The sequence below is a fragment of the Saccopteryx leptura genome, chromosome 3 (assembly GCF_036850995.1).
Source record: "Saccopteryx leptura isolate mSacLep1 chromosome 3, mSacLep1_pri_phased_curated, whole genome shotgun sequence".
In the NCBI taxonomy this organism is placed as follows: Eukaryota; Metazoa; Chordata; class Mammalia; order Chiroptera; family Emballonuridae; genus Saccopteryx; species Saccopteryx leptura.
Window position 1 is genome coordinate 35651143 of NC_089505.1, and position 13934 is coordinate 35665076.

Genomic DNA, 13934 nt, shown 5'->3' on the forward strand with positions numbered 1-13934 from the left:
TCCCCGGTTCGATTCCGGTCCAGGGCACACAGGAGAGGCGCCCATCTGCTTCTCCACCCCTCCCCCTCTCCTTCCTCTCTGTCTCTCTCTTCCCCTCCTGCAGCCGAGGCTCCATTAGAGCAAAAAGATGGCCCGGGTGCTGGGGATGGCTCCTTGGCCTCTGCTCTAGGCGCTAGAGTGGCTCTGGTTGCGACAGAGCGACGCCCTGGATAGGCAGAACATCGTCCTCTGGTGGGCGTGCCGGGTGGATCCCGGTCGGGTGCATGCGGGCGTCTGACTGGCTCCCCATTTCCAGCTTCAGAAAAATGGAAGGAAGGAAGGAAGGAAGGAAGGAAGGAAAGAAGGAAAGAAGGAAAGAAGGAAAGAAGGAAAGAAGGAAAGAAGAGAAAAAGAATATATATAACTGGGTTTCAGGGACTAAATCCGAACCATAATTTCTTAACCTGTGCCAACATGTTTTATATTAATATTTTGTGAGCTATATATTGAAGGAAATGCAAAAAACATCAGAAAGAAATTTTCAGATTCTTATATATCATTTTTTTAAGCTGATGGAGATTAGGGTCAACTGTGATAGTTTATTCTGGCTATTAAGAAATTCTTGGTAGAGTTGTGGCTTTTTTCAGTTCCTAGGATGGAATTAGCTTTGAGAAAACTGCCAGCCCTCTGAAAAATTAAATTGGCATGCATAACTTTATTGTTTTTCCTCTGAATGTCTTCTAAATGCTCTTGCTTGTACTCACACTCTTTTCTGCTACTAGGGAACTAGTCTGTGTCCTAGTTTTCAAAATTAATCTGATTTGGGGTTTCATGTTTTAGGAACTGAGGAAAATGAAAGCATATCTAAGTACAACCAAGCCAGGAACAGGTATAGTTTTAATAAAGCTTAACTGAGTAGTTCATGGCTTAGAACTAACCTCCGTTAAAGCACCAATATTTCCTAGTGCTCTGTCAAAGATCTAAGCATTGTATATTTGTTTTAATATAGAGAAGTATTTTCTCTATTACATTATACTAAAGTAATTAACAGGTATTCAATTCTTTTTCAACCTGTTTGCAAAACTAAAATACCCCTTAACTTTTGAAAATCTCTAGTAGAAAAAAAACATAATATTTCTACAGTGGATTTAAAAGCTAAGGACTATACATATTGTTTATTATTCAAAAATTCCTTAGAATGAAGGACTGTTTGGATGGACTATAAAGTTTATGAGCTGACAATCTACTTCTATTTTTTTTTGTCCATGTCTGATATTTAATATAAACGCAGTCAGTCCCTTTGGAATGGATGAATGGATGAAAGATGATTGTTGTTGTCCAAATTGTTCTCCTTTCAAAACCCTGACTATATAAGGTCTACCAGAAAGTTCTGTCCGTTTCTATCACAAGTTTCGACATGTGAGCACATGTTTATTTGGCGCATGTGTGCCTCTCTGTTTTTATCACTTAATGTATATATACTGACGCAGCAAATTAACTAAAACAAAGTTGATTCACGTTAGTCTTACGTGTGAAGCGATAAGTGTACCCATGGCTACTGATAAAGTTCATTTATGCCACTATAATTTTTACAAATTTCAACAAGGAAGAAATGCTACAGAAGCATGTCTGTCGCATCCACCATATTCCCCGGACTTAGCACCCTCCGACTATCACTTGTTTTTGTCCTTACAAAATTTTTTGAAGGGCAAAAAATTCAAAAATGAAGAAGATATCAAACAAGCACTGGTTCAATTTTTCACATCAAAAGATAAAACATTTTTCAAAAATGGGCTATACAAATTGCCCTCACGCTGGCAAGAAATCATTAATAATAATGGCAATTATATTATTTAATAAAGTTTATTGATGGTAAGAAAAATTTGTATTTTGTTTTATTCCAAAAACAAACAGAACTTTCCGGTAGACCTTATATATCAGTTGTCTTTTTTCTCATTTTTAATTTTATTTACAAAATTTAGAAATAATTTGAAGTGTTTATTTTCTTTTTAAAATTTGCAGAAAGTAAAAAAATTAATTTTTTCCTCTACTTAGTTTTCCAATTAGCTTTTGCTTACCTTCCATATAAATTGTGCTACACTCTTAGAATGAAACAAAAATATGGGGAAAAAAGTTTTTCTGAGTTATTAATTTTTTTTCTTAATTTTCACCTTTTCTCTCATGAGGAGTATAGGCTTAAAAAGTAGATACATTTTTACCCTCGCCCCTATTGAGCAGAGAGTATGTGTGTGATCAAGTCAGCTGACTCCTGGCGACTCTGAATGAGTGATGCCCACAATGTCATGTCCTCAACAGCCCTGCTGAGAGATTATTTACATTACTGTAAACAGAGGGAGCAAATGACATGGAAGCTCTTTATTTTGAGAAGTTTATTGAGCAATTTGTCATACATATGAAGAACTGAAAAAAATCAAAGGCTAGTAGGTATACTCTACTAAGTATTCTACTAATGTGATAGGGAATTTTCAAAAATGACAAAGCTACTGATGGAAGATTTCTGTCAAGTTATTAAATCTATTCTCTGTTTAAAGGAATCAGTTGAATTTTATTTACTTACTGTTATGTTTATTTCTTTAACAATAACACATTACAAAGATATTACTAATTCTGCAGATATTTTAGAGATTGAGCATTTACTTTATAATAAACTATTTTTCAAAACAAAAGCCATGTTTATATACACAAGCCTATTATATATAAAATATTTATATTAACAAATGCCTTACTTTAAGGTTTTCCATTAAGTTTATTTCTGAAAAGATATAAAAATAAAACTTCTTCTACCTCTCAAGAAATTGCAAAGTGGGTTAATAACCTGATAGTATCATTTGAGATTGCATGTATTGATAATGTGCAACCTATTAAAATAATTAGATTTCTAAATACTGTGGCTACCACTCATAAGCTTGGATTTCAGATCTACCACTCAACACTTCCTATGTTGTCCCTGACTGGTTTTATAATAAGTAATGAGAATGGTATTGGTAATAAGTAAATTTGTGTTTATAAACATATTAATAAAATACTTCTATTTCATGTAGTAGTTCTTTAACAAAATGATTATATGCTAAAATTTTAGTAAGTTTGCTTTAAGTCATGCCCTTATTTTATGGATGAGGAAACTATTGTTCATTAATAATTTGATTTTTCTAAAGTAGAATAGACTATTGAAAGTATAGAATCACAAACCAATGTCCTGTACTTTTTCATTATACCATACTCATTCCACATTGCAGGTCTAGAACCACCAATTTAAGTAATTATAAATGTTCAGTTTCCATCTTCATGTCATCCAAGGCACTATGATCACCAGAAGTCCACTGAAATAATCATTTATTGAATGGGATTAAAAACCAATTTTCAGATTTTTATTTGGTAGTTTGTGTAGACTGATAACATCAAACAGAATGCTAGTTGTTTATCGAAGAATTTTTTTTTTTTTTTTTTGTATTTTTTCTGAAACTGGAAACGGGGAGAGACAGTCAGACAGACTCCCGCATGCGCCCGACCGCGATCCACCTGGCACGCCCACCGGGGGGCGACGCTCTGCCCCTCCGGGGCGTTGCTCTGCTGCGACCAGAGCCACTCTAGTGCCTGGGGCAGAGGCCAAGGAGCCATCCCCAGCGCCCGGGCCATCTCTGCTCCAATGGAGCCTCCGCTGCGGGAGGGGAAGAGAGAGACAGAGAGGAAGGAGAGGGGGAGGGGTGGAGAAGCAGATGGGCGCTTCTCCTGTGTGCCCTGGCCGGGAATCGAACCCGGGACCTCTGACGCCAGGCCGACGCTCTACCAACTGAGCCAACCGGCCAGGGCCCTATCGGAGAGAATTTTATAGTTTAGGGTTTCATTCATCAACAGCAAAATCTAAATTATTGCTTTAGTTCTTGGAATATTGCCTTAAGAGACTGAGAATGAAAGAACTCTTCTATTCGTATAACATTTCATAGACATTTATGAGCAAGGGTCAGAAATAGCATGACCTTACAGAGCAAAGATGGCAAGACTCTTAGTGATAAGGTTATCTCTCTTCGAAATCACTTTTCAAAACTGTCAATCAACACTGAGCCTGTTAGTATTTCTAGGGAATCATACTATATAAAATAGATAATGGCAGGCTTAATAGTGTTTCCCCATTCTCCACTCCACCCCCCACCACCTGGCAAGATATCCACGTTCTCATCCTCAGATCCTGTAGTTATGTTACTTTACATGGCAAAATACTTTGCAAATATTTCAAGAATCTTGAGATAAGGTAATTGTCTTTAAATATACAGGTGGACTCAGTTTATATAAGTGACATGTGGGAGGCTCAGAGTCAAAGAACAAATGTGACGACAGAAGCAGGGATGGAAGTGATGATATGATTTGCAGAAGGACAAAGAGACCATGAGCCAGGGCATGCAGGAAGTCTCAGGAAGCTGGAAAGACAAACATTTTTTTTTCCCTTTGAGCCTCCAGAAGGAACAAGCCTATGAACATCTTAATTTTAGTCCCGTAGATTTATTTAGGAATTTTGACCTCTAAAACTGTAGGATAATACATTTTTGCTCTTTGAACTCACTAACGTGTGGTAATTTGTTACAGCATAAAAAGTAACTAATATAGGTTTTGACACGTGGAATGGGGGTCCTACTGTAACAAATATCTAAAAATATGGAAGTGACTTTGGAATTGACCTGTGGGTAGAGGCCTCAAAGAATTCTTTGGAGCATGATACCAAAGCCTAAATTGCCTTACACAGATTGTTACTAAATGTTGAAGTCTCTGCTAGTAAGGGCCTTGAAGGAAATGAGGCACATGTTATCAGAATCTGGAGAAAGGTAATTTTTGTTATGTGACAGAAATTTACCTGAGTTGTGTCCTGCAGTTATGTGGGCAACAAAGTTTATAAATGATCAACTTAGATATGGAGGTGAAGAGCTTTCCAAGCAGTGTTGAAGGTGCAACCTTTTTCAAAACATACACACTCACAAATACATATATATATTTACGTACACACATATATATGCTATTTGTTGATATCATTACCTTTATATACTGGCAGTGCAGATTCCCTATTTTAATCCTTTAATATTGAAGAAGGAAAATTCTAAATTAATTTTAAAAAATGAAAGAATTCTTGTTCTTAGCAATTAAAAACAGGTCTTTGGAGTGAATACACACATCAAAAGATTACATTAGTTTTATTGCAGTATTACAGAATCATGAGCTTTGCCTCTCTTTTTTCTCTGTTTATCCTATTGTAGGGATAAAAGATTAAAATCCAGTTTGGCCTCATTGAAACGCATTTGCAGAGTGTTATAGAGCATTGGTTTATGATTATCGCTCTGTAATAGACAAAGTAGTTTTTATCCCCTATTCGCTTAGTATCTGAAATTATGCATTCTATTCAGTTTTTAATGAAATGTGGATTACTTTAAAGATTATCTGTTCAACGAAATAAATGGCATTAGAGTAGAAAGTTAATTGCATCTTTCTTGAATGAACAGTGATCTCTATTGATAGAAGAAAAGAGTAAATTATATATTTTGGAAATTATTTTACGTGTTTAAAACTTTTAGATAGTAAAGTATTTTTTGTGATCAGTCATCTAAAGTAAATAATGTACTCCGTATCACAGCAATTTTTTTTTATAAAAATCTTGGAAAATTTTTAATTTGTTTTAAAATAAAAATTTCTCAGATTTTGTGAAAATACGTTAAAAAAATTCCACATTGTTTAGTGTGTTTTTATTTTTTAAAGACAGAAATTCAGTGTTATCACCCAAACAGCTCAGTAGTTCTAGACTTTTCATATCCTATTTTTAATAGATTGCAAACTAGCTTTGAACTTTGGAATATTGTTCACTACTTACATTTTTTTTTTTTTGCCCTTTTAAGAGTTACTGAATTTACTGGTAAAGAAATTAATATTTCCACTTCATTGTTTAAGGAAATGCAGAAATTAATGCTTGTAAATCTGGCAGTGGAGGTGATAAAGTGATGCTTGCCATGTTTTATATTATATATTCTTGGTAAGAGCAAAGTTCACAGTTTGAGTACCAATAACACTTAAGTAAATAGATAGATTGTCCTTTTAGAACAATGCTACTCTTCTTGATAGAAGTTTGTGTGTACAGGTGTGTCTTCCATATTCTAAATTCAGAAAGATGATGTTTTAATTGCTGGCTACTGCTGTTATTTACAAATAACACCTGGCTTTGCACGTGTTCCTCTTAAAAATGTCACTCTTTGCCTTTGAGAAAACCAATTCTTTTTTTTTTCTTTTTTCTTTTTTTATAGAGACAGAGAAAGAGTCAGAGAGAGGGATAGACAGGGACAAACAGACAGGAACGGAGAGATGAGAAGCATCAATCATTAGTTTTTCATTGCGCATTGCGACACCTTAGTTCATTGATTGCTTTCTCATATGTGCCTTGACCATGGACCTTCAGCAGACCGAGTAACCCCTTGTTTGAGCAAGCGACCTTGAGTCCAAGCTGGTGAGCTTTTTGCTCAAACCAAACAAGCCCGCGCTCAAGCTGGCGACCTCGGGGCTTTGAACCTGGGTCCTCGGCATCCCAGTCCAATGCTCTGTCCACTGCGCCATCACCTGGTCAGACTGAGACAACCAATTCTTGATCTATTTGCTGCTGTTATTTCCCAGATGAAAATCCAATTGGGCTATGCTTTTGAGGTAAGGTTTCACTGGATTAGTAAGACTTTCCTTTGCTCACCCTGATAAACTTTATCTCAGGTCTGATTCCTTTATAAAAACCCGCCTTGTATTTACTAGTTACTATTTTTCTAATAAGTTCAGTTACTAGGAGAGATAGTTGAAGTAAATATGGTTTATTATTGGTGGTCTAACAGTGCCAGCTGTCCCTGGGTTAAAATGAGATAGATTCTGCAGGTTTGTTCTTAAGATGAATTTGTATGTAAGTTGGAACAGGTACATTTACCTTTAAATGCAACTTAGACAGATGTTTATCTTAACATAGTATTTATTTTTATGTTTCTGTGCATATAAATACTTAAACATTTTCAAACCTACAGAAATTATCTCATTTGTATCTTGACTGCCTGTATACTAAAGACTGCAGCACATAATAAAATTTTTGCAGCCTGACCAGGCGGTGGCGCAATGGATAGAGCATTGGACTGGGATGCCGAGGACCCAGGTTCAAGACCCCGAGGTCGCCAGCTTGACCACGGGCTCATCTGGCTTGAGCAAGAAAAGCTCACCAGCTTGGACCCAAGGTCGCTGGTCCAAGCAAGGGGTTACTCGGTCTGCTGAAGGCCCGCAGTCAAGGCACACAAGAGAAAGCAATCTATGAACAACTAAGGTGTCGCAACAAAAAACTGATGATTGATGCCTCTCATCTCTCTTCATTCTTATCTGTCTGTCTGTCCCTATCTATCACTCTCTCTGACTCTCTCTCTGCCCCTGAAAAAAAAAAAATTTTTTTTGCAGAGAGATAAGGAAGGCAAATTAAAAGTAACGAGTATGAAGCTAAGATATCACCTTATGTAATTTAAGCTTTTCTCAAGGCTTTCCTACCATATCACTTCTCAGAAGTGATGACAGTAATAACTACATTATTAGTGTCTGATTTTTTAAAGATATAAATTTTACACCATTGTGATGAACACAGTCATCTCTTGAATACAACTTTGTGCCTTGCTTAATTTTCCTACATCTAACTATTCTACCAGCTGCTGAACATTGAGAATTTGGTCATCTATTCAGAGTGTATATATTACCTGCTTACTCTTGGTCAGGCACTAAGCCAGATACTGAGCTACTAGGAAGACAGTTGTAGAATGGAGGGCATGACACCTGTATGCAGTTAGCATGCAGAGCGAGTTTGGGGTAAATATAGTCATTAGCCACATCTGTCTTAAATCATGAGATATCCTCCAGAAGAGATTCCTCAGCTCTGCCAAGATCTGTTCTTGGAAATAGAATGCTTCTCTTTTCATTCTGGTAAAATATTTAAAGTCCATGTTATAGATTTACATTAATTTAGATTTGGTCATAACCTCCATTAAACAAATGTATTCTTGTCTGAAAACTTTATAGGCTTTAGACTCAATTTTATAAAAGTTATCTTCATAACTTATGAGTTGTAGATACACGATCTTTTGTATTTACCCAACCTGATGAGGATCTCTTTTTCAAGTTCGCAATTATATAGAGCTATGTATATTCCTATAGATAGACAAAAACTTTTTAAATTGCTCTCACCCTAAAATAGTGGCCTGACGCTTGTTTCTTTTTTAAACTTAAAATATCTTCGCCATATTTTCAAATTAGAAAATACAGATATCCCATGTTGTATAGATGTATGTTTAATCCTTCCTCTATTGATGGACACTTATATAGTTCCTATGTCTTACAATTACATGCAATGAAATAAATAAACATCCTTAGCTAAGATCTCAATCATCTGTTATGGAATAAATTTCTAAAATCAGTATTTCTAAGTTATATGGTATTTATATATTTTAATATAATTATGGTCAAATTACAGTCAAAATTAATTATACAAATTTACATTTCAAACTATATTTGAATGCTTGTTTCTATACTCTTATCACTACTAATTGTTACCAGTCTGTTTAAATTTTGCTTATCTAATGGGCAAAAACATGGTTAATTAACATTTTTGTTATGTTTTATTATTAAATAATTTACACAATGATACCACTGATTTTGTTCTAAAACTGTTCTATAAAGAATGAGGAGACAAGCTCATGAACAGTTAACTGTTCAATTTATGTTGTAAAATTTGCTTCATGTTAAGGAATAGAAAAAAAGTTAGGAATGAATATTTAAGCTCTTACTGAAGGCTGGCTCTTAGGGAAGGCCTAAATATACTCTAGTTTTCTTTGGAATATCTTTTAGTACATAGTGGTGTTTTCTCATTTCCCTACCTGGCAGTGATTCCAAATCATCTTGGTTTATGATATGCTTTTATTAATCTCTAACAGTCTCTGATTTCAGAATTCTTCAGACTTTCTCACATTGGGAACATTCCTAAAACTTGTGAAAACTGTACTTTTTATTCTTTAAAAATAATGTATCAGCCCTGACCAGTTAGCTCAGTTGGTAAGAACGTCATCCCAAAACAGCAAGGGTTGTGGGTTTGATCCCCAGTCAGGGCACATATAGGAAGCGACCAAGGAACACACAACTAAAGTAGAACAACAAATAACTGCTTTTCTCTCTCCCCAACCCATCTCCCTTTCTTTCTCTGTCTCTCCAAAATCAGTCAATCAAAAAAAAAAAAGTGTCAAAAAGTAATCAAAGTAGAAGAAAGCACGAGTACCCATAGGAGTAAGTTGGGATTCTTTGAATAAGTCATTTGTCAGAAGCAGGTGTGGAAAATGATTTTTAAATTCACTGCTATAAGAATTTTTTTAATAGTAAAAGAAAATATTTGAAAATTCACATAATGCTTTGAAGAATAACAAGATGAATGTCACAACAATCATGAAAAAGTACATATAATTCAGTTTCCTGCAAAAAAAATTAGACCATCAACTTACACCATTCACAAAAAGAAACTAAAAATGAATAAAAGACTTAAATGTAAGTCATGAGACCATAAACATCTTAGAAGAAACATAGGCAGTAAGCTCTTCGACATCTCTTGCAGCAATATATTTGCTGATTTATCTCCACGGGCAAGTGAAATGAAAGACAGGATAAACAAATGGGACTATATCAAACTAAAAAGCTTTTGCACAGCTAAAGACAATAGGAACAGAATAAAAAGACAAACCATACAATGGGAGAACATATTTGACAATACGTCTGATAAGGGGTTAAGAACCAAAATTTATAGAGAACTTATAAAACTCAACACCAGGAAAATAAACAACACAATCAAAAAATGGGCAAAAGAAATGAACACACTTCTCCAAAGAGGACATACAGATGGCCAATAGGCAGATGAAAAAATGTTCAACATCACTTATCATTAGAGAAATGCAAATTAAAACCACAATGAGATACCACCTCACACCAGTCAGAATGGCACTCAACAACAAAACAATACATAATAAGTGCTGGCGAGGATATGGAGAAAAGAGAACCCTCCTGCACTGCTGGTGGGAATGCAGACTGGTGCAGCCACTGTGGAAAACAGTATGGAGATTCCTCAAAAAATTCAAAGTGAAACTGCCTTTTGACCCAGCTATCCCCCTTTTAGGAATATATCCTAAGAACACCACATCACTGATTCAAAAGAAGAAATGCACCCCCATGTTTCTGGCAGCATTGTTTCCAATAGTGAAGATCTGGAAACAGCCCAAGTGTCCATCAGTGGACGAGTGGATTAAAAAACAGTGGTACATACACAGTGGAATACTATGGGGCTATGAAAAAGAAGGAAATCTTACCTTTTGCGACAACATGGATGGACCTGGAAACTATTATGTTAAGTGAAATAAGCCAGGCAGAGAAAGAAAAATATCATATGACCTCACTCATTTAATGAATCCAATGAATAATGTGAACTGAAGAACGGGATTGAGACAGAGGAGGAATCAAAGGGACCAGAGGAAAAGGGGATGATAGGAGGGGATAAACCTGAAGGGAAGGGAAGAGGAAGCTGTGGGGAGGGGGGCAAGGGAGATGTTGAAGGGAATACGGGGTGGGGGGATGCATTCAGGGTGACACTATAAATAAAAGAAAAATACATATAATAGACTAGTATTTCAAATTTCTCCAGAAAAAAAGTAACAATTTGCATCTCTTCTAAGATCTATAAGCAAGCTAAAAAAAATTAGAAAAATATGCACACTATCAGTTAATTTCAGTTTGACTTCTGTTAACCAGATGTTTTATAGAAGTCTTTTCTAGTGTTCAATATAATAATGTCTGTTAAACATCTAAACTATATATCCTGTTTATTGATAAAGAACATATGAGACTCAGAGACATGGTCAAGAGTGTGAGGGTTACGGGGTTGGGGGGGGAGAGGGAGGGGGTTGGGGGAGGGGAGGGGCACAAAGAAAACCAGTTAGAAGGTGACGGAAGACAATTGGACTTTGGGTGATGGGATTGCAGCATAATCGAAGTCAAAATAACCTAGAGATGTTTTCTCTGAACATATGTACCCTGATTTATCAATGTCACCCCATTAAAATTAATTTAAAAATTCAGTAAAAAAAAAGAACATATGGATTTGGTAATCACTGTTTAAACCTATGGAAATTTTTTGGAAAGCAAAACTTTCAGTTCTTCCCTCACTATAATAATTGTTTTAAAAATTTTAAAACAGTTAATTTTTCACATGATATGTACAGTCATCTAAAGTAATATATAATAGAGAAAATAGAAGAATATTTTATATTTCTGTACTATGGATGACTTCTTTTCTGGTTTCAGAGGAGTTGTTTTAGAATTGACCAATTAGCCAGTGATGTGCTTATCTCCTAATCTGTTATCATAATCACAATATATGTATTTACCAAAATGAGTTTTGCAGATATCTTGAACATGACTGTCTTCTTTTTATTTTTTTATCTGAATACTTTATTGAAATAAATATGTAGTAAAATTTTAATCATGCCAGACATTTCTTGAAATTTTTAATGTCATAGGATACTGGATTTTCTAAATATTAAGATATACGTTCTTAAACTTTGATGGGCAAATGCTGCAGGAGGCTCGGAGAACTCCAGAGCCCCAGTCCGGTAACTCTTCCAGAGGATGGACTTGCTCAGAAAACTCCAGAGCCCCAATCCGGTAACTCTTCCAGAGGATGGACTTGCTCAGAAAACTCCAGAGCCCCAATCCGGTAACTCTTCCAGAGGACGGACTTGCTCGGAGAACTCCAGAGCCCCAATCCGGTAACTCTTCCAGAGGACGGACTTGCTCGGAGAACTCCAGAGCCCCAATCCGATAACTCTTCCAGAGGACGGACTTGCTCGGAGAACTCCAGAGCCCCAATCCGGTAACTCTTCCAGAGGACGGACTTGCTCGGAGAACTCCAGAGCCCCAATCCGGTAACTCTCACAGAGGACGGACTTGCTCGGAGAACTCCAGAGCCCCAATCCGGTAACTCTCACAGAGGACGGACTTGCTCGGAGAACTCCAGAGCCCCAATCCGGTAACTCTTCCAGAGGACGGACTTGCTCGGAGAACTCCAGAGCCCCAATCCGGTAACTCTTCCAGAGGACGGACTTGCTCGGAGAACTCCAGAGCCCCAATCCGGTAACTCTTCCAGAGGACGGACTTGCCCCATGTTTGCATCGGGTTTTTATTTGGATCCATTCACAGAAACAGTTGCTTGCTCATCATGCAGGGTATCAAAAAATGACCTAAATTAACTGTTCTTCAGGAAGTATAGGCACATCAGGACAGGAGACTTCAGTTTCAAATTTCCCGAGATGTAAACTAATTCAGCTTTTATCTGGAATGACTTAAATAACTTATTATATGATGTCACTTGTTTCTCCCAAAGAGAATCTGTCAGTGATGGAGACCTACGTCTAGTGATCAGATATATAGCACTGCTTACTGTAAGTAGGCAGAAAACTCTGATCAGTCCAAAATAAAAGGATGATGGGAGTGGTAGCACTGTGATCAAGATTTACTTCCAAACACAAGTAGGAGAATGAGTTAGGAAGAAAGTGGAAGGAAATCAGGTCATTTCCTAAAAAAAAAAAAAAAAAATTAAGGATGATTTGTAGTTCTTTTCAAGGTTCCTTTATAATTTTTTGCCATTTTGTTCTTTATTTCTCATATTTATGTCAATCTTATTTTATTAAATACTTGCGGTGAGCATTAAGAATAAACAATCTCAGGAATACAGAGATGAAGAAGTTATGCTTACTGACCTATAGGCACTCACATTCTAGTTACTATGCTATATTTTTTCCTAATAATTGTCTGGTGATGAAGGTTCCCCTCTCTTTTGTTTATGGCTAATAACTATTACTTAAATCTTGTTTTGGTAATTATTTCTTACATGTAAAATTAGTGTTCTGTATATAATTTTGTTGCTAACAGCCATCTTATAGTTTGGTTATCTGAAAGATTAAGTATATATCTCCAAAGATCTCCCAGATATAGCTGCTCCCAGAAATATAACTGGCCACCACAGAATATTCTCCCACATCCCTTGGACTCTCTGTGCCTTGGTTGTCTGAGGCTTGTTTATGGAACAGAGGTTTGCCCAACCCTACTAGTTCCCAAATATAACTATTTTATAAGACCTTCACTCTCACGAAACAAAATCCATTCATTGTACCAACAGATATAGTTTCAAAAGTCATCAATAATGTTTTCTACATTGATATTTAAAAAGTACTAAAGGAAATACTTCAAATAAAATGTAACTAATTACCTAAATGATTGGACCCAACCACACTAGAAGACAAAAAGTATACGCTGATATTTGTCACTATATATAGAATCACAAAATGCCACAACTATTAATGCAGACTGCCCTACTTGTCCCCCTATTCCTAAATATTATAAGGTCTTAAAGCTAATCTTTGGGAGACCAAAATGTTTCTAATACATTTTCTATTGAATAGATGCCTCCAGAAGTCACTATCTGCCAAACCGAGCTACACTTGGGCATGCATGTTTGTTAGTATGTCTTCAAGTGGCAGATTATAAAGTTGAAGTCTGAATTTCCTTTTATTGTGTTATTACCATGTTGCCATGGTGTGTCCAGTGATATTGGCAGAAACTACTTGCTGAATGCAGCAGAAAGTGAGAACCTCCTGGATTTTCTTTAACCAGCACATCCATTAAATAAGTAGTTTCAAAACTACTCTTTGTGTCTCACTTGCATCTTTATTTTTGCTAATATCTTTCTCACATTGCTGTGAAGCACAATAGATTGCTTTAACAGATTTTTTATTGTATACCACTTTGATTTAAACATTTCATTCAATTCATCCACAAATATTTATTAAGAACTTAAATCCTTTATA

General features: G+C 36.0%; 1 protein-coding gene and 1 non-coding gene across 7 annotated transcripts in view; one reads left to right on the plus strand and one right to left on the minus strand.

Moving 5' to 3' along the window:
- PTPRK (protein tyrosine phosphatase receptor type K) overlaps positions 1-13934 on the plus strand; it is a 573924-nt gene that overhangs the window by 484701 nt on the left and 75289 nt on the right. The window lies entirely within an intron of this gene.
- TRNAP-UGG (transfer RNA proline (anticodon UGG)) lies at positions 3735-3810 on the minus strand. The gene has a single exon. It is a non-coding gene; the product is annotated as a tRNA-Pro (tRNA).